A 22,836-nucleotide genomic window follows, 5' to 3' on the forward strand; every position below is an offset into this window, starting at 1 on the left:
TTCCACCATTTTTTTAAATCTCCCATATTTTACGTACAAAGAGCATGAATAGCATTGATATCGAGCAGTGCGTCAAATTTTGAGATTTATATACAAAGTTGGACATTTTACTGAGGATTTATACACATGTCTATAGTTACTCAATTGCCTAGCCTTTTCCCAACTATGTTGGGGTCGGCTTTCAGTCTAAACAGATTCAGCCGTCTACCAGTATTTTACAAGGAGCGACTGCCTATCTAACCACCACAATCCAGTTACCCGGGTAACCCAGCACACCTAGGTAAGACCGGTTGTTGGACCATAATCACTATCCCCAGTCAGATATCTATAGCCAGTATGCAGACATAAGTACATAATGGCCCTCCATGTTTTTGCTACCAATGCAAGCTTTTTAGGCAACCCCGGTTGATGAATGGAATACCCCTCAGAAAAGTTGCTGTGTCATGTAAATAGCAACCCTAATATCTGAGAATAGAACCGTATTAGATACGCATTTCATACACGTGCCAAATAATATCTCTTGTGGGTAGAGCATCAAAATAGTTCCAAAGGGAAAAATATTTTTTATAAGAAAGTGTTATTAATACTGTAAGAGGAAGGTTGTGCTTTATTAAAGCGAATTTGTGAGAATTTTCACGCAGTAAATATAGTCATTAATATGCGTTTGTAGTATCAAATCGCATTTTCATTAGAGCGCGATTGTGAACCGTTTGCGCTAAGTATTTAAAAGTTTTAACTAACATAATCCAAAATCAATGAGGTGAAAATCCTTCTGAATGCATTTTCAATCTTCCAGTCACTCACGTAGGCAGAAGTACCAAAAGCTCCATTAAATTAAGTAGTTCACAATTTGGTGTGAATGTAGCATCGCATTTAATATTAGGTAGGAAGGTACCGATGGTACCGAATAAGTAGGTAATAAGACTTGAAGATGCTCAGTATTCACTAACAATACATCAGACAAACAACGAATAAAGTTCGAATCCAGTTCATGCTAATTTATGTAGATGAACCTCGACACAATTATATCAATCTTGTAGTTTCCATCAATCTTAGCTTATAAAGCCACTAATCTGATAAACAAGAAATTCACAATGAAATACATCAAGCAGAAAGGCCCAGCAAAATAATTTATAATAATTAAGCTGTAGACGTATACACCCACTAAGATTCTTTACACTAAGGCCAATAAAGTCCGCTTTTACAAGCTCATATTTCGGTTTCACTCGTTTTTGAAAAACAGTTCTTGTTTCATACGTAGGTAAAGCTTCAGATGCACTAAGGAAATAATTACCTACTGTATATGATTTGAACACATAAGAACATTATAATAGTAAATTGTCTAAAGCAATTATGAGTAAGGTGCTCAACCAAATTAAATTGTGACGAAGTTCGGTAATCAACTCGAACGCTACAAGGCTCGTAGCGCATAATCTTCGCGGGAACAAATTAAATTTAACACCATTCAAGACAACCTATGTAATCTTTAATCAGAAGCGGCCGTAAAGTCTTAGGCGCAGCTCGCGATACTCATCGCTTATTCAAGAGCACCATTCTTATAATGAAATTTCCCCTTTAATAGTCCGCGGAATTGAGACAGGGTGAAACTGCGAAATCCTTGCTAATGGCGCAGAACCACGTAACTTAATCTTACGCGGGTGTACGCTCGGCCTAACATAAATGCGCACCTATACGTTAAACTCCGCGTAAAGTGCCCGCGAATTATTCTCTAATATCAGCGTTCACGACAAAATCCTCAAGTTCACGAAAGTAAAATTGAACGGATACCGTTTAGTGCTAATGTTGGGGTTTGAAAGAAATCAGCGAGCGTTTTTCTTCCCTTTTTTTGCCAGCGAATAAGCCACGCTTGGTAATGTTCATTGGCGTTTTAGGCGAGCAATATTTTACAGTCATTTATCCCAGAGGTAAATAAGACCTCTCGTCTGACTCGACGTGTAAAATGTTTAAGATTTTTTTTAGCACCGGAGCAAGATTTTATATTGCATGCATTAAAGGAACTTTAATATTTTAAAATTAATGTTATTTATTGTTGTTTACTTTATGCACTAAGTACATCATAGAATCATTCATTGTTAGCTCATTATTGTATTTAGTAACCGTTTCGGCTATATCCAATTGATGGTATTCAACATCCCGACTTTCTCACAACATAACGATTAAACTCCGTTTAGAGTAAGTGAGAACTATTTATATTATGATTGACGGTGATGGAGAAACTACACAATTAGCTAATTATAGCACCGCTTTAGTAACGACTGTTTTGTACTGTTCGATATTTTTATTGAGTTATTATGCATTTTCAAAGTAGAAAAATTCTGTTCGAAGGTATTTCACCTTTGAACAGAATTTTTTAAGGTGACCTTGAATTTATATTTGATAACATAACTTTGACAACATTAATCAGTTCATTAAACACATGTATTCCCAAGAGCAACCGTATATTAAGCGCAAACCCAGTGACACCATTACATATTACATAATATGCAGGTATGTACCTATACAGTTTTCACTAGTACGAAATACCCAGTTGCTAAAATACAGTCACGTACTCTTATTTTTTCCAAAAAACGTATACAACCACAGTACTCTTATTTTTCCAAAAAACTTTCAGGACAGCGTTTTTTATATTCTTTGTATGTTTTATATACTAAAGCTAAAAGAAACTTCTGAAACCTGTCAGGACCTTTAAACTTAAGTATAATAATTACAAAATTACTTGAGATTATGTAGTAATTAATCATAAAGCGCGGTCTTTAATTTCTAAGTGTCAAATTACACAAAGGCATAAATTGGAACACATTCATACATATATGTGGATGTTCCTAACATGTTAATTAAGCCAGTTGATTTATTTGACGAGTGATAGTTTCAATTATGTACTAATTAGCGATAGTCAATTACTGCGAATGTCTGAGTATAATTGATATTGCTTTACGGTGATTATAAGGGACGTAACTGGATGTGTCTCTGTGCATATATGGTGTGAATATTACCACATAGGAGTATTAAACACTTGAAGTATAATTATCAAAAAATGATAGCTCAGCATTAGGTCGCACCTATGGGAAAAAAATCCAGTTCCTCGATGAATATGGTATGTTACTTATACGTGGAACTTCCAAATAGGGAAACAAAAAGCAGCAAAGTTAAGTAGCAAAAAGGATTATCACACTCGACTAACTTAACAAAAACAAAGCTTTAGTTTGCAAAGTCCAAACGCTGCACACAGCGCATAAAATTAATTTTACGCGACATTTTTTTGGAACGAAACCTCGTCGCGATGTCATTAGCATAGAAATTAATGTTTGTAATAGAGAGAGTACTAAAGTTAATCAATGAAAAATATCGATATGAGGTCGAACGAAAGCCAATTTTCTCTTGGAAGTAAAATCGGTGTTGGTATGGTCACAGATTACTTAAGGCAATTCTCGTATATCGAGGGTCTTTGTTACGATGGCTATTTTACGATTAGATTACTATATACGATTAGATGGCTATTTTTGTTTTGTAATTTTGCAATTCCATGTTAACATATACCTATATTAAAAATATGTGAGATAAAAGAAGTATGTTGTTTTAAGATTATATAATCTCTTGAACTGGCGCTATAATTAAATAAAGGAAGGCCATTACAGATAGTTACTGAAACTAATTAGTTTATTAAGCCGATACTTGCAGTAGGCTAATTAAATCTAAACTTGACAAATTGGATAAATCAGTTAAATTCATGGAATGTTAATGTTTTTATGACAAAACCTAAAACTACTAAACAGATAAGAAATAATTAAGAACTCTTGTAATTTTCTATTTCATTAAAAGGCCAAACCCATGTCGTGGTGTCTACAAAATTGTAGAAAGGCATAGTTGACGCTAAAATGTTTTACATGTCTTTCTTAATGGAATTGCCATGTAAAATGTTGACCAAAATCATATACCACACTTGGGTAAACAGAACTAGTTAACATGCTTTCACTATAGTCTCAAAACTGTTGTCATGAAGTATGCAACAAGCTTAAGAGTACTCGCACATTGCACAGATACACCCGATGTTTGGCAAATATTTCTTTAAAGAAAATATCGACTCCAATTAAAGTTTTCTCTGTTCAATCGGTCTGATATCGGCTAGATACCAAGCACGTTCGCCTCTGATCCTGCGAGCGAGCTGAATGTCCTTTGGCATGATGGTGACACGCTTGGCGTGAATAGCGTACAAGTTGGTGTCCTCGAAGAGACCGACGAGGTAGTCCCTGATCTTTGTAATATGCGTAATACCATTCATCTTTGTACATATTTTTGAGCCATTAAACAGCTAACTATCAGCTGACTAAAAGTCTGCAGTATGCAGGGAGCTCTTAACAATATTTATAATTCCGATGGAAGTGGTATTTTTTGTGTTTTTCTAACAGCAGTGTCTCAGTAAGGCACACTTAACCAAGCAGGTATGGAAAGAGATCGTTAATTATTTTTCACACTTAGGATTTACAAAACAAACCACCAGTGATTCGAAGCTGTGACTACTTTGGAATAGCACCAAAACAGTCGCTGAAAACGATACGCATATAGCAATAAACTCTAACCAAAGCTGCACAGTGCACTAAATTTATATGTTTATCAGCATGTGTCGCAAGAAATATGCAATAAATACTTATTTCGCTCACGTATGGCGTTGGCAGTATGCACTGTGCACCTACAGTTGTAGAAATACGTTCTCAACATTTTAATGTTGTGGTAAATTTTGCTAGCACTACATAAAATGCTTGTGTTGGCTTCTGTAAGTCCGGTTGTACGGTAAACGAGCTGGTCTCTAACGGTTTTATTCAGGAATACATAGGTACATGTAGTTAATGCATGATACAGGGTTAACTTTATAATATTACTTCATCATCGTCATCAGCCATTAATTGTCCCACTGTTGAAACAGGCCTCCTCTCACGAGATGGATTGCGCGTTAATCATCACGCTTGCTCAATGCGGGTTGGTGAATTCATATTTTATAATTGCATGTTTCCTCGAGATGTTTTCTTTCACCTCTAACAAGCCATTGGTGTCCAAGATTAATTAATTAATTCCTTTTTTAGATTAATTAGTTACTATTTTTACTTTAAATATTTTAAACTTTTGTTAAAACCTTGCTTTATAAAGATAACACGAGTAAGCTTCATTCGTTGCCCACGCCTCGTACTAAGCACGTTTCTTAGCGGGAACTTAAAGTATGTTAAACAGGTTAAATAATATATTTTAAAGGCACGATCTCTCGGGACGCGTGGCTTCGTGTTTCACCCTCCTTTGCGGGTGAATCTCAGTCTGTAATCTAGCTTGCTTTATGCGTCGCTGTTGAGAGTTATTTTCTAAGCTAGAACATTGCTTGTAAGCTATATATATATAGAGGTAGTATTTCTTGAAATGACGCCTTATTAATAAAATGCCCGAATGATGTCCGCAATATCTGTATTTTTATAAAACATTATTTTAAACTTAAATATTTAGCGGCAAAACAACAATGTAGAAGATATCTTCATTTGGAGAATCCGTGGCCAAGATCTTTAGGGTTGGACGTAAACTTTTATACAGGTTATAATTTAAACTTAAAGTTTATTGAGTACTCTTATATAAACATTTTTAAATAGAAAGTATATTTTTGTATGCGCTTTTCAAATTATGCGTACGATAAAGAATAAGATATAATGCAAAAACCAAAGCAATGACGAAATCGATTTTTACAGGAAAACTAGGTATATGATATATAGAATTGTAGGCATTACAAATATATAGGCATATTCATTCAATTTTAAATTCCACCGCTCTTAAAAAAACAAATTACACAATAATCACAAAACGATTCATTGACAGAAGTCCTAATAAAGCTCACATTCAGCTCAAATCGATTCTGCTCCCGTAGTTGCATATTTGAATTCAAAGGCAATCGGAGCCGGTCCGTATTCCCATCACTATCAAAGAATGAACCATTCCCATGGAGAACAAAACGATTAGCGGAGGCGCCATAACGGAAAATCGCCTAAGAAAGAAGTGCGCCAAAATGCGGGTGAGCGGGGGACGAGGAACGTTACTGTTTTCGCTCTTATGCAACGCCTTGGGAGCGGTCCATTTTACTAATACCAAAAATCATTAACGAATGTCTCAAAGAACCTCAGACACTCGTAACTCATCCCACCATACAAATTTTGACGGCCTCGATGGCGCAATGGTCACCATGCCAGACTGCCGAACCTGAAGTCCCGGGTTCGATTCCCGGTTCGTTCAACATTTGTGTGATGAGCATGCTTGTTGGCCGTGGTCTGTGTGTTATAATATGCACCTATTCATAAATACGTATATACATATGTAGCTATCAGTTGTGTTAGCACAATTTAATTAATAACTTACTATGGGGCTATCCGACCGTGTGTGAAAAGATGTCCCGACATTATTGATTTGACCTAGAAGAATGCTGACCTATCTGCATTACGGACATCCGCTCATCTCTCCTTACTCCGCGACCATTCCAGATTGCTTCAAAATGAACCGTGAGTAATAACGGTGCTCTAGCTCTCTGCCTCGTTATGAAGCAGTTCTTTTACTAGCATTTAATGTGCTATTAGTGAATCAAAACTTTTACCTCCGTTCCGTTTGGAACTGGACTAGAAATTGTTGGAACTTCTATAGAGCCGATTATGTTACACGAGTTTGAAAGAAAGAATTTTGTAATGTTTGTTTTTCGATACGTGTACGGGTTTTATAGGCTATGGAATTGGGGTGAAAATGGGATTTTTTACACTTATACGATTGCAGCACTGACAGGTGAGGATCTATTCATTTGATAAAGTCTTTAAATTGGTGCTAAGCCTGGTTTAGTGCAGGTGTTGAATTTGAGTTGTCTAGTTAAAACTGTAGGTATCGTATTATGCCACTATAGAAACAGATGCTTGAAGAAAAAGTAGTACTATTGATACTTTTATTTAGTCTCAATGTCGTGAATGTGCGAGAAAAATGAGATTTTAGAGTCATTTACATAACAATGGTCGTTACCGGCAATTACCACAAATATACCGTCAAAATCGAAATTTCGGAATCTAATTCTGAACATTAGTCAATTACTTGTTACCCACTAAATAGGCGGTCATTAAGCTATTGACACAAAATACATAGGTACAGAAGTCAATCTACATACAAAGCGCGTTCGAGTCACGCAGACAAAGGTGTCTATGTGTGCGTGTTCACAGACGCGCTGTCTCAAAACAACTCAAAACAGTGCGAGCGCGGCTACCGCTTTCTTGAGATAAGCGCGTCACACAAAGGTAGATAAATGTGCACGCGTTGTGATACCTACCTAACTGTAATTTGACTGTAATATTTTTAATTTTAATAAAAAAAGAAAAAGTAATAATGGAGCAACAAAATTCGTATTATAATTGAACAAGTTGACGGTTGTTTTATACAACAATAAACAGTGAATTGTCGTTTTTTTAGCCTGCCGTATTACCTATAGTATGTACCTACTTATTTTCTCATATTTCGATGGTTCGTTTAATAAACGCAGTAGGTAGGTACAGTTAGGTGGGTAGGTAAGCGCCCCGGGGCGGCGGCCTCTGGCCCAATGCCGTAATAAGTTTTGCTAGTGTCGACCCAGGCGAACCTGCCTACCTACCCTCAAAGATTATTGCTAGTAGGAGTTGATAATTTTTGTGATCATGGCGAGACTATGTTGTAAGGTAGACGAAATAAAACTCGCACATCAAGTTTTCTGTAGGTAGAAGCAAGCTTAGATCAGGGATTGTACCAACCCATTACATACAAAAATATTTTTTTCACAAGTAAAGAGTAGGGTAAGTATATATGTATGAATAACAAAATTATAAATTGCGGTTTCTGAAAAACGGTATCTCGTTCAAACGAATTTCCGTTGAAAGTGTTTATTAACCTCTTGTATGCCACATTAAATATTTTATTATTATTGGTTTATATTTCATTTTTCCTGTTTTATTCTCAACAATACATCAAATAATTAGATACGAGTACCATTACCACGTTAGTTTTATGCGCATAAAACAGTTGACAACCCTAGCGCGACCGCCGAGTTTAGGCATGAAAAGTGAAGTACATACATGAGATTGACTTCTGTACCTATGTATTTTGTGCTATTGACGAACACCATTTATTTACCCACTAATCAGGCCAAAACAAATGTAAACTAAAATTCGTTGACTGAAACGAATTAATAACCCTAATTCCGTTGATGACCATTTATTGGAAGGATGGCGTGAATAAATTATGTAGTTATTGCGTAATTGGGCTTTTAAAAAAATGTAGTTCGATGTTAATACTGTTTTCTTATGTACATATTTCTACCTAAATTAACAAGTTTTTTTTATATAAATACTCTGGATATTGCTTTTTGTAATAGGTATCACCAAACATTGATGTAGCTAGGATACTAATTGCAAAAACAAATCTTCTCATCGTTCGTCGAAAATCGTAAAGTGCTGTAACTAAATGAGACCCATTTTACACTGCAACAAACATTTGCAATCACTAAAAATTATTGACATGCATTTTTAGATCATCTGTGCGGCTTCAAACCGAAACGTAATCCTTATTCATGAGGCTTTCACAAGGCCAGGTCGCAAGCCGAACTCGTTTGAAAAATGCTACTGCCAAAAGTTTTTTCCTGAACGCTGAGGGATTTCAAAACATGTTTCATTCAACACTGTATCGATGCAGTCGGTAAAGCGCGACGATACTTCGCCCGGGTGCTCAGAGGAGGGAAAAGGTATTCAACGATGCTAAAAGTTTAATGTGTGCGCCCGGCGTTACTCTTGTTGTTTGACGGTCCTCCCGAGTTGTCATTGGCTGGTTTTGATGCCAAAGGGAATTTTATTAGGCTCTGACTACCAATGAACTCTCAGCGAACCCACAGTGCAGTTTTAATATGGAAAACCAATTTTGCAACCGTGATTACTTTTAAGTTCTGCAAGCAAGATATTAGATACAACTTCAATACTAAAATTCAACTGTAAACAGGAAAAGGCAAATAAAAATGCTTTTAACTTGTTCCCAATAAACTTAAATATTGTGTTTTGAAACGACTTGGATGTTTTATTTGTTTTGTTTCTCAGTTCTCATGAATAATGCATGTGATACCCGTTAGAAGGCAAGATGGGGAAATTATTTAAATAAACATTTGATGAATCGGTTTTACATAATCGTAAAAATGTTTTTAAGAAACGATATTGTATAATCCTTATGGGTTTACAGATGGATCAACAAATAATAGGTCAGGAAAACATTTTTTATGTTAAAATTTCCGAAGCTGTTAAAGTTCAATCTAAAATTAGATCCGCCTTTTACGAACAACCCTTTTAAACATGGTTAATTTATTGTTGTTTACCCAATAAATTGTGTAGCTTTAAACAGTTAAAGTTTAATAATGAGCCAATTAAGTTAATTTAAACACTAGAACCCAAACCCTTGTCTCGATCAATCAATTCTGTAAAGCCTTGCGAGATTTGTTTGATGGTCAACGGATAATGTACACAAGTGGCGATGTTGGACATAATCCGGGTTTATGTCGGGGATTAAATAAATAAGTAACAAATAAATACTACTTACGTTAGCAAATTTTTTTTGTTAAGGTTAGTAAATTACGGAGAATTAAAAGAGATGTTTTAAACATGTTAATAACTAGAATTAAAAAGAAAATTGAAAATCAATTATTATAAATTGTGGAAACAAATACATAACGGTTTTTTTATAATACGTTAGTTAGAAAATAGTATTATAAAGTATATCATGATTATATGAAACGGATATTTTTTTCGTATAATCTTCAAATCTACCTAAATAATTTTGTTTTGTACACAATATTGATTGGACAAGGCATATTCGTGTATTGTAATTCCACCGTAAACATTGTTGAGCTGCTTTAACAACCAAGACCGAGTATATTATTTAAGGCGTTGTAGTTTTCACTGTAAAAGAACCGCAATAATTAATAATGTTCAACTTGTTAACTAGTTGCAGCTGAAAAAAAACTTTGTAACTATCGCTTGTTACAAGTTAAGATGGAGAGAACTAATCAAATTAAAAGTTGTTTCCTGTTACTATAAAAGTTTGGGACCACATTAACCCGACGAAACTGGAGGTTTTTTCGTAAGAGCTGATATGAAAACCAATTGACTTGCAATAAAGGTCCTCTAGTTGGAATTCTGAATTAAAGGAAATGACTCGGTGACAGGGGTCCGGATATTGGGGTGTACCAAATAGTCTGTACTATGGTCATGAAAAATGGAAAAAAATATTGAGGACCATCGAAGCTTTTATACCTACTCAAAAACTCAAGCTGTGGTTCCAGTGACTTACAAAAAAACTGTCAAGTAATTCAAGTATTTTACTAACCATAACTTTCTTCACTTATCATTCCTATAATTTTTTTTTTAATTTTACTATTTTATTTTAAACACAAACAAATAAGCTTTGCAACACTGTCATCAACATTCTTCCAGCCAAAACATAAGATGCACCAAGAAAATACTCCTTACATTCGCAATCTCTTTTACCATAAGTAGAACAGAAACCACCAAAACGTCATTTACAACAACAACTAGAATGTACCACGAAAATATACAAAACAAAACACAGTAGTGTTACAAAGATAATGCAACATTTTATTCGACCAATCAGTGCAGTCATAACAATTACGAAAGAACAGTAGCGGGATATTCTACACTACTTCGCCACGGGGAGCACTTAGCACTAACGTTGCACAGTGATATTGCTTCGTGGTAAATTTATGTATAAATAGAAACTATTGAAATACTAGCTGGTGGAATAATACGGACATTTTGAGTTGGTACCAGTTGTATGTAGGTAAAGCTGGTAATTATTCGTCGCTTTTTACAGCACCTACCTACAAACATGATATACCCGTAAAAACTCAGTGAATTATAGAAAATATAAAATAATTAAAGAAAGTAGGGAATAAATAAAAACAAACTTGATAATGCAACCTTTTGCAATATTCATAGTTAGGTTTATTGATTTGTTACAAAAGGTTTAATTCAGACTTAATTTTATGCCAATAAAAACTAATTAAACAATAAACACTAAACAATACAATTCGAAAATTAATAAGCTCATAACACCATTTCTGATGGCAAACGTTTAACATAAACATTTAAACAGCGTAATGAAACACAATGTAGTGTTAATATTTGCTCACCACACTATGCAAATAGCACTAGACTATCTGCTCTGATAACAAACAAAAGCCACTTTAGTACAAAACCGCTCTCCAGTTTTCATCGCATTAGACTGTCAACTGGTGACGCTATGACGCTTCGACGTACGTTGACATAGATGTGAACCACCTTTTCCACGGCATACTATTTTCCACGGCATTCGGTCCCAACATTCAGTCCTTTGAGGCAAAACATTTTTCAGTATTTGACGTCGACTCAAGGGGCAAAATGTGCTTCAGAGTGATATTTAGAAACGACGCCCTGTGTGTAAGAAAGTGCGTATGTAAAGAGCGTTTTGTATGTCCGTCTAGACATTATTGTGAAGACTTTTCAGTGAGTGTAAATCAAGTTTTTTACGCGGAATTAGGCATACTGGCCTCTTGATTAAAAACTCATAAATGTAATTAAAACAGCAGTAGTTTTATCACTTGTTTAAATAAAATATTATGTTTGTATTATCAAATAAATATACCTTGAATAATTTATACTGGTACAACACTGTAATAACTCACACCATTACTCTAAGGAAATAAATTATACGAATGCGCTTCTTACGTTCAACACGAACGCTCACAAACTTCTAGAACTCAACTCATCGATTTAATGCGTACCTGTTCGCTACCGAAAGCGAAACTTTTTACCCCACTAATTAAACTCCAAACTTACTCCTGTGAATTTCGCTGTTTCTTCAGGATTATTTCGTAAATAAAATAAAACAGTTTAAGAATAATCCCTCGATTCTAATTAGTTTTCCGAACCCTATTTGATTGAATTCTGAAACAAAATTGTTTTTGTATTAGTTCATTTTAAATGGGCATTTGAGTTTTGTTCTTAAATGAGAATAGGGCTTTTCTGGAAAAATATGACGTGACGTGTAAGAAGTCGAAACAAAAGATAGTTTTAAACATTGGCAGTTGTTTGTGACGAACAATTGATGAATGTCACCAAGATGAATGAGGGCTAACCTTAGGGTTACAAGTAATTTTAGCAGTAGACAGTATCTGTACGGTCCTTCTCGGTCCCTTGTCCGGTTGATAAATTGATGTCGGACCGCTGTGATGTATTAATATCAACCTAAACATGCTGTTAACTTTCCTTGTTTCATCGCATCGAGATAGGTGACAATTTTTCCTTATGGCTTGATGATCTGTCGGTGTGAGGAAATGGCTGGTTTTATGGTAAGTAAATTGCGATCTCTACTGAATATAAATGTGGTTACGATAAAATACATGAGGGATATTTTATGTGATGTTTGTTGTTTTATTCTGGTCCCTTTATTGTCTCAGAAAATGTGAGAGCAAATAATTTTCATGGTTAAAAATGAACCGATGAAAAGTAGGATTCCCAGTTCCATTAAATGAAGCGTAATGTTTCAAACTGTCACGGCATAAATTGGAAAAAGGAAGCATAAAAAATCTTTTGAAAATATTTAATATTTTGCGACAGTTTTCTTAGAAAAAGCCGTCTGTCTGGAAATTAGGAAGCTCGAACCATCAGTCGACTTATTTCCTTCGCTGTAAGATTCTCAGAATAGTTTACGTTGGGAATATTTTTCTAAAATAAGAAATATTCTGCAATATACATTTTCATGTTTTTTAGTTTCTTTTTTGTAATATTTATTTGTGCCGAATACTTTAAACGTTGTGGTATGGGTTAAAAAAATAAAATATAAATATAATGAAAAATAGTAAACATGTTCTCAATTATAAACCGACTTCCCAAAACGGAGGAGGCTCTCAATTTGTCGCGATCTTTTTTTTTAGTTTTATGTATGCTCACCGATTACTCGAAGACGCCTGAACTGATTTGCACTTTTTTTTTGTTTTATAGGGTTTACCTTCCAGGTGGTCCCATAATCCTACAGGTCTATCAGGTCCTGACCTGATGATGGAAACCCTGAGAAATCGAGGGGAACTTTCAAAAAATTGTAGGGAAACGCAGGGTAAAAACTTTACACTAAGGTGTATATCTGGTAACACTATGCAGAAAGGTATATTTTTTCACTTAATAATTTTAATCAAAAACACCATATTTAATAATTATTTCATTATTGTTTTGTATAGCGTATAATATTAAAAACACAAAAATAAATTTAGACGAATCAAACTTGATTCCGACAGTCGCATCAGCTCACCGGATATTCAATATGGCGGAGGTTTGGCATTAAACTCCATATTTTCTGTATTTTCAGTGCGATTGGTAAAAATATTGTATGTTATTTAATCTATAGCAAATATACTAATATACTGTATAACCTATTTTTTCCCACGAGCATTGGTTAATGTCATTTAGCAATAATTCCAAATATAAATATCGATATTTTTTAAAATAAATATAAAAATACCTACAATAATTTCGACATGATGATAGTAGTCAGAAGCCAGTTAGACTGACAATCAGTGGACTACGATGGGGTTGCCCAAGTAACTTGATTGAGGAGTTCAGATAGGCAGTTGCTCCTCGTAAAACACTGGTACTCCAACATAGCTGATGAATTTCAAAATAATGAATCAATTTGTTACTCATAATAATTGTAAGACAGATAGTGAACAAACCCTAAAAAGCTTAACCCTGCTCACATCCCACACATTAGACAGTGCCAGGTCATTGGTTAAGCCTGTGAGAGTAGTGCTATGTCACGGCCCACCGTGTTTTATAAATGACTTGCAGATTAAAATGGAACACCAATTATTGCGTTTAAATTAAATTCTTTTTTTAGTTTTGTGCGGTGTTCAACTGTTTTATATGTTCATGCGTGTGTATATGCATTTGTAGGTTTTTAGATGCTCTAAAAAATATTTGTTTCTTAAAAAATATTATAAGGTAATAATGTAGTTAGGTTTTCAAATGTTTTTTTTTAGTTAAGATGTTTTTGTTTTTTTTTTATTCGTTCATTAAATATGACTGATCCTAAATACCTAATGAACTGTTCTAAAATTATGAAGTTTCTAATGAGTAAAGAAACATTTGATGTAATAGAATTCAGTCAGAGAAACATAACCACAACCATTACAAATTCGAATACAATTTAAATTAAATGTCTTGTTTTGAAACCTTTTAGTTCTCGTTGTACTAAGTAATAATGAAACTTTTCACTTAGAGTACTAACTAAGAGTAATGACGTCAGAATCTAGTTTAGGTTCTAATTTTACCTGAATGCCTACAAGCCCTACATTGGACCCTTGTAATACATATAGCAGTATTACTGACAAACCTATCGACCTTTGCTCTTTGATTTGCGTCAGTTTGACGTGAACAATTGCTAAAGTTGATGAATATATATGTAATTAGATTCAGTACACAAATAAATACCTACTTTTGAGGCATAAATAACATTTTTTTTTCGGATATTTGGTGTTGTTCAAGAGTAAATACCATTCTACGAGATGATCTAGGTTCATAGGTGGGCCAAACTATTAGGCGATTAACACACGGCACCGCGCACCGCCGCGACAGGCGGTGAAGCGAATCTCATGTCGCATTGACCTGTATTAAATCCGTTGATGCCTAACACACGTACACCGCCTGACCGCGCGTTCGAGCGGTGCTCTACTTTCATAAGAAAACTAGCTTCTCTTTACATTAACAAGGTAATATTTTAAACAGAATATTTAAGAACTCATACCTACAGTTACGTACTAAAGTACGGTATTATTGCTTCCATATATATTTTACTTTCGTTTTACTGCAGCATGATAGGCTCTCTATAAAACAAGAAATATCGGCCGATGAAAGCTTACAATATATGGCCCTGCTAAACCTATAAAATACAGGCGAACTACGTTTCGACCTATATAAAAATGTTACCTTCATTATAGAGAGTTACTACTGTAACTATATTTATATTTTTTGCAATCATTTTTTTGCTTCTTTGGAGTAACATTATTAAATAGAGTGCTAAAGCGATCCTTAGGAATATTGCTGTAACTATAGTAAAAAATTAAGTAATGATTCCTACTAGGTATACTTGCAACTGAATAATAAAATAATGGCCAAAAAACTTATCGTCTAATAATTAAGTGTTTAAAAAACTTTCAGTAATTAAATAGCATAAATAGCAACAAACGGTTAAAACTAAATTTTAATTAATGTTTATTAATTCCACTTTCAATTTATGTATTTAGTAAGTTTTATTGTGAGTTTCAAATAAAAGGTTTTAAATGTAAATCTTTTTAGCTTTTGGCTTTAAAATAAAGTGGACTCCAAAATAACTCATTACTGGAGTGGATATCATCTAAATGAAAAGTTTTCGGCCCCTTAAAACCTTAATTTCTTTGTAAGTGGCAATAGAAGGGCTCTTCAAACTTTTTAGATGAAAAAAATGTTTATAAAAAGTTTTGTAAGTGACATTATGATGAAAGTGAATAATTAGTTTTTTGAATTTTGATTTATTGTGTTTTAACTTTATAGTGCTGTGTAATATTTTAATTGATAGCATTACTAGTAATTTGATATAAGTTTTACTTGAGTAGGCATGGTTACACATTGCAAGCAATTTCATTGCTATATATTGACTCGTTGACGTTCACAAGACCTTTTTATTAAAATAGGCACTTTCATTTATATGTAGTTTTAAAGTCGTCATCTTTAGCCATATGGTCATCAAGAACTAAGACAACTAGTTAGGTTTAGGTACTGTCGTTCAATTTAACATGGGTTGCATAAATCTAGACACACGGCAGTGTGTCCGCCAAGTTCGAGCAAAAAAAGCGACACACCGGCCGTGGGTTATATTACACGAACCATTTCGGGCCAAATTCGACCCCCCTGTAACTCAAAATCTATTTTATTTACGCATATCAAATTTCTAGTATCTGTTGAGACCCCCTCACTTATCTAAAATACAAAATTTCATTAATATACCTATTGTAGATCTTGAGATATTGACGTCAGAAAATCGCTATTTTTACTATACACTCACTGACTGACTGATTCACTGACTCACTCATCAAAAACCTAGACCACTTCCAATGGTCGTATTGACTTGAAATTTGGCATGGAGGTAGGTCTTTATGTTAAGGTAAAGGGAAAAATCTGAAAATGGCCAAGTGTGAGTCGGTTTCAAAATAATGAAGGTGTTTTATACACGGTGTAAATTTATACCCCTAAGGAACTAAAACGAACTAAATTTATCTATATTTATATAATATATCTTCGAATGGTACAAAGGTTTGTATTTAGTCAAAGTAAAGTAAAAATCTGAAAACGGCCAAGTGTGAATCACTTTCGGAAATAACGAATGTGTAACTTTGATCCACGAACATAATATATGATAACATGTCATGTCAGTCAGTTGGTAAATCTAGTCCATTTAGTTAATCTAGTTAATTTCTTTGTAAGAAACATAGTGCATATTAAAAAATCTAAAAGATAGTATAAATGAGACATTTCTTTAACTAACTTCATCATAAGAAAAAAATAAAATAAACAACCTTACAAAAATAAATGAAATCCCACCCAAAACAAAAATGTGAAAGACTGCCAAGTTCGATAATATGGGAATGCTTCGCCTATAAAAGAAGTGAGATCTGAATAAGTACCAAGTTCCATACACATACCTCAGTTAAAAATAGTTACTTTTTAATGATGATTACTTGGCAAGTTTTAATAGAAAATTAAATACTTGATTCATTGCGTTTAGTAGGTTTATAACAAGGTGTATGAAAACTTGCCAAGTAACATCATTAAAAAGTAACTATTTTTAACTGAGGTATGTGTATGGAACTTGGTACTTATTCAGATCTCACTTCTTTTATAGGCGAAGCATTCCCATATTATCGAACTTGGCAGTCTTTCACATTTTTGTTTTGGGTGGGATTATACTTTATGGCTAGAGAAGTGCAAATTAAACTGTTTTTATATACTTATTGAACATTTACAAGATAAATATAGTTTCTTAAAGTATTGAAGAAGGCACGCACACCTTGCTACAAGATTACTAAGTAAAAACTCGTGCAAGAATCACACCTTAAAATTTATTTACCTAGCGTGCGTGACTATGAAATATCCATTATTTAAAATCTCTTCAGCTGATCTGAATTTTAAGTCTTCTGGCTGGTCAAACTTAATCAAAACGAATAAGATGCAAATAGATTAGAGAAAACTGATTATACTAATGCCAACCTACAGCTTATTAAGTTAAGCATGCACCCAATTTAATCGGTGAAAAAAAAACACTTAAATTCAATTTCCCAATTTTCCCTTAACAATACCAAGATGCATCCATTCCATACACACCACCTCTAATAAGAAGGAAAAAATAAGATACCATTTCAAAACATACAATATTCGAGCATAGAAATTCCTGCCTTCCCCTATCCTTACTAGTTCCGTGTCTACCCCACTCTGATTGCATCACGTTCTATGTTACCCCTCATATGAAGCTTCCCTTCCCGAAGTAATAGCCAATGGGAAAGGTCTTCCGGAGTGTAAGGACGCATGCAACCGAGGGTATTTGTATATTAGGCTTGTTATGCTAAGTTGGGAGGAATATGGTGTATGCCAATATGAAGATTCTTTGGGATTGAGAACAAAAAATAGTTTGTAAAATTACGCTGTAACGATTTCAGTAATGGACACTAAATTCCTGCCAGAACAATTTGGAGTTAGAACGGTTTCTATCGAATTAATCTATATACATATAATAAATCTGTAAAAAAACTGTGTCTGTACATTGAATATATTAAAAAAAAAAAAATTGGGTGGTGTTTAGAAACAGTAATGGAGCACAAATCCAAAAAAAAAATTTTGTCTGTATGTCTGTATGTCTGTTTGTTTGTACACGCTAATCTTCGGAACTACTGGACGGATTTCAATGATTTTTTCTTTGTTGTATCGGTATAAAGTCGGGGCAACATATAGGCTATAATTTATCTTCGAAACTTGAAGACCTGGTGCAGAACACCAACAGATCAACAAAACTATAAGAGATACAAAAATGGTGCGTTGGCAAAAATTGTTCCACGCGATAAGCATTTTCGGTTGTGAGAATAAATTTGAAGATCTGGAACACCTGATGTGGAATCCCAAGAGCCCAGCTACACTGTAGCATATACGGGTATGACGTTTTAGCAAAAGTTGTTCAATCTGATAAGCACTCTCTGTTGACTTATAAAAAATGAAGATCTAAAACACCTGGTGTGGAACCCCAAGAGCCCAGCTACTCTGTAGCATATGCGGGTATGACGTTTTAGCAAAAGTTGTTCTATCTGATAAGCACTCTCTGCTGACTTATAAAAAATGAAGATCTAAAACACATCAGTCTGCAACTTGCTCCGAGGAAATCTCATTGGATCGCGAAGCGCGCTTCCGTCATTGGCATATTTACGCATCTACATCCTCTAGAGAACTTCTGAAGTAAAGAATATGCTTCTCATTGTCTCGCGAGTCGGAGACGTTCACTGATACAAAACACTGATAAGCATGGTGAATCAAATAAAGTAATAGTCCGTCTTTTAGATAACCCTAAAATAATGGACAAGTATTTTTTCTTTTCTTTCACAAACAAAGAACAACGAAGATACAAAACACTTGAATTTTGTTTACATAGACGTGACATCACGAGCCCCCACTCTCCGACTTTGTTGCGTTAAATCTCATTGTTATTATTGTTATTACCTCAAGAGCCTTTTCCCCAACTACGTTAAGGTCGGCTTCGATGCAACTGAGTACCAGTGTTTTACAAGAAACGACTGCCTATCTGACCTCCACAACCCGGTTACCCGCTCAACCCAATACCTCTTGGTAAAACTGGTCACACTTACTGGCTTCTGACTGCCCATAACGATTGCCAAGGATGTTCAATGACAGCCGGGACACACTAGAAAAGACAGCTCCTCCAAAAACCGGTCATTGGTGTCCAAAATATTCTTAGAAAGTACATACGAACTAAGAAAAGTTGCATTGGCAAGTACTTGCCAGACCTGGAATCGCAGTCACACACTCATGCTTGAGAGATTGGTTCTCTAAACACTAGGTCACTACTACTTTGTTTTTTAAGGGTCCGTTCAGAAAAACCACTTAAATGCGGACTAATTAGAATCACTACTTTTATCCCTATGGTCACGCCTTTAGTTCTTAGCGTTTTGTTAAGTCTGCTGTGCTTTTGCTGTTGACGTACACAAGTTAAATATATGGAACGTTTCGAATGATTTTGCGTATTCTGCTGTTTTCCCGTCAACGGGCCCTTTCAATTCAACATCAGACGATCCAGATCTTTAATTTTGCTAACCCCGCAGTCGCTGGCATAAGGGACAGGATCCGCGTACGAAGTCGCGGGCAGAAGCTAGTTTAAAAATAAAACTTTTTATCGACAATTGCCAGACTCTGATTACTAATACGGATAATCCTATCAAACTACTTTTTTACTAAAAAGCAGATCCCGTCACCCGGAAAAAGGTAGTTGATGTGTGTATAGGGTAACACCTATCTCTGTGGCAAACAATGAATTGGCTCCAATATTTTATCACGACTACGTAAACATATAGACAAGAGTTTTCACCATTTTGTCAGGGATTAAGAGTCTAAATTCAGTAAACATCCACCTCAATGTTTTCCACGAAGTCGTTGAATTTATTTTTAGACATAATGTGGTGCTTACCGGCTACAATGGTTAAAAACCCCTGTATTCACAGACACGTTAAACGATTATGAGACCAAACGCGCTTTCATTTGTTACCGCGGTATGTCGTGCGAATTACGCTGTTGAACGTAAGTATGCGTAACTCAGTCGGCGCGATAAATATTTTTGACGTGTAAAATGTTGCCAGAATTGCGCTGCGTAAGATCTTCTTTTGTTTTGTGGGAACTGGAAATGTTTGAAAGTGTGTACCTGTGCCTATGTAAGTAATGCAGGTTGTAGCTATTGTTTTTGTAGCATTTTGTTTCAAGTTTTCGGTCTGTTTTTTTTTTGTTTTTGTTAATTTTTTTTTTATTTTTTATTTGAAATATGGATTAATCCTCATCATACATATTGGTTTATAGCCTACACCAAATATGTTATGTTGATTTTGATTATTAAATGGACGCTTTTTCATGCCAACATGTTCAGTTACAAAATACAGCTTGTAGATTATAGCACAAAAAACAAGTCATGAACATTTTTGTTTTAAACGAGAATTCGAACGGTCATTAGTGAATGGGTAAAGAAAGATGTTGAGTACACCGACCCAGTTCTCAGCTAGAACGCCTCATCATTTTAAGATTACGTATCGTAACAGAAAATCGAAAATACTGCTCCTTAATCGCATTTTAATTTAATTTTATGCAATTTGTTGCAGAAGGTACACTCCTAAAACGATGAGCTTTTCAATTCAATTCGTAATACCTAGGTATCCACTTAGGTCATAGAGCTTCAGTCGGCTAGAAAAAAATAAAAATTTTTAGACAGAATATAAATACATAACTACATAACAATTATATCCAAAAACAATAATTATAAGAGCATTCGAAAATATTGTGACAAAAATTTCTCCCATTGACATTAGAATACGCACCAAAAAATGTTTTCTTCCACGTGCCTACGCATTTCCAACGAACTCAAAATGTTTATCAAAGACTGACTGACCTTACTTAACCTCGGCTCTGTTGAGAATTCTTCCCCTTCACGACTCAAGTACCTATTGACATTTACAAATATTTGCCAGCCGATATTATGCCATCTTTATTAATAAAATAAAACTTTCCATTCATTTCTTAAGCAAATCAAACTAAGATTGCTTGTTATAACTTTTGCTGAGAACACTTGCAGTTATTTTCGACTTCTTAACTAATAATATTTCAATAAAATTTGTGATAAATCTAAAGAGTCTGATATCTTAAAATTAAAGACGAATGGTCAAGTCATGTAACGTAGAATTTAATAAAGAATAAAGTTTTTGAATATAAATTCGAAGAGTTCTTTTTGTAATTTTTGCCGAACAAGAGATAATAAAAGCGTGCCACCCTCTTTTGTAAGAAATCAGTGAAAGAAAGGGGTTGCTAAGAGCCCGTGATAAAGTGGCAACCTGTTACTGCATTTTATTTTTGTTGTACCTACATAGTTTTTGTTGTTCCCATAACTACATGAATAAATACCGCTATATTTCAATATCCAAGGATTACGAATTCTCATCAAACCTTTTCACTAAACTAGTCAAAATTTACATGTATAGTAAAATTGGCAAAATTCCAGGGATCAAGGAAATGCGTCGGACCCAAATAATTATGGAAAACAAAGTAACTTTGGGTTTATCCCTCAAATATTTTGATAGAGTGGCCACTTAATTTGCTGTGTATTTTCAGAAACGTACCCTCTTAAATTTCTAACACAAATGTACCAAACATTTTGTTTCTAGTAATTTTGCTGGAAACCTAATTCTACTTCGCACTTTGTTTACAGCACAGCAGCTTTACTTTAACGAAAAGAGGTTTGTACATATTTCAATTTGTTAGCGGTTTATATTTCCTACTAACTTAATTTATTCTGTTTGTTTGTATGTTATAATTTCAAGGAGAAACAAACAACGTTTGAATCCACTCAAACGTGAAGACATAGCAAGGTAAAAAAATATGTTAATATTTTGCAAAAAAAAAAACAAATACACGATAGCAACGAAATTAATTTAAATATTACAAAATTGTTCTGAGAGTTTTGACGTTAACTATAATCCAATAAAAAAGAACTAAAAGCCGATAATCTTTCAAAAGCGTATTAATATAATCTGAGAATGGATGTTCGCTTGGCAAAACTCTAAATATTTCGGGTAATCATAAAAAGTTTTCACTAGCTATAAGTAATCGAGTTACGTAAGCATTTTATAGAATCCATTAAATGGCCGAGATCAGACAAAATTCCTGATTCTGGTAGCTAAGCAAATTTTTTATAACATCTTCTTATCTTATTAAAAAGTTTCTGTGGATAGCCAAATTTTTTCGCCAGCCAACATCGAAGTTTTATCTTAATTTTGGGAATGCCTACTTTTGCTTTTACTTAAGGCTTTATTTGAATTAAAATATTTTACTTGTATAAAGGTACTTCTCCGTGTGAGAGGAGGCCTGTGCCCAGCAGTGGGACGATAAATAGGCTGTAACTAACTAACTATAAAGGTACAAGTAAAATTGTGGTCTCATATAATTTGAGAAGATGAAGTTTAGGAAATAAGTTCTGTAAGTAGCGAGTTTGGATAAGAAAATAGCACTTATTGTTTTTTTCTCCAATTGGATGGAAAATTCCCACTGGAAAACTTCCAGTCTAACCCTTGCCACTTATTACCCAGTGAAAGAATCAATAATACCAATTAAGTATTCAGAACATTTATTATGGCTTTATATCCTATCCCCATAAATTATATTATTGAAGTTCTTTTCCTACGTTCAGCAGATTTATGGCCATTTTTTTTTCGAATTATTTTCTAACTAATTTTCTTGAGAAAATTTGATCATTTCCTCTTGTTCACGAAGTACTGTAATGAAATTCGGGGGGTAATAGGAATCTTATTGATGCGAATAAGAGTTGTGGGTACTCTTTAAACTTTTAGTGGGCTGATAGTTTCTTTGGGTTCATAAATCAGTATAAAGATGAATGCTAGTACCTACGCATGTT

Source organism: Helicoverpa armigera, chromosome 17 (genome assembly GCF_030705265.1).
Source record: "Helicoverpa armigera isolate CAAS_96S chromosome 17, ASM3070526v1, whole genome shotgun sequence".
In the NCBI taxonomy this organism is placed as follows: Eukaryota; Metazoa; Arthropoda; class Insecta; order Lepidoptera; family Noctuidae; genus Helicoverpa; species Helicoverpa armigera.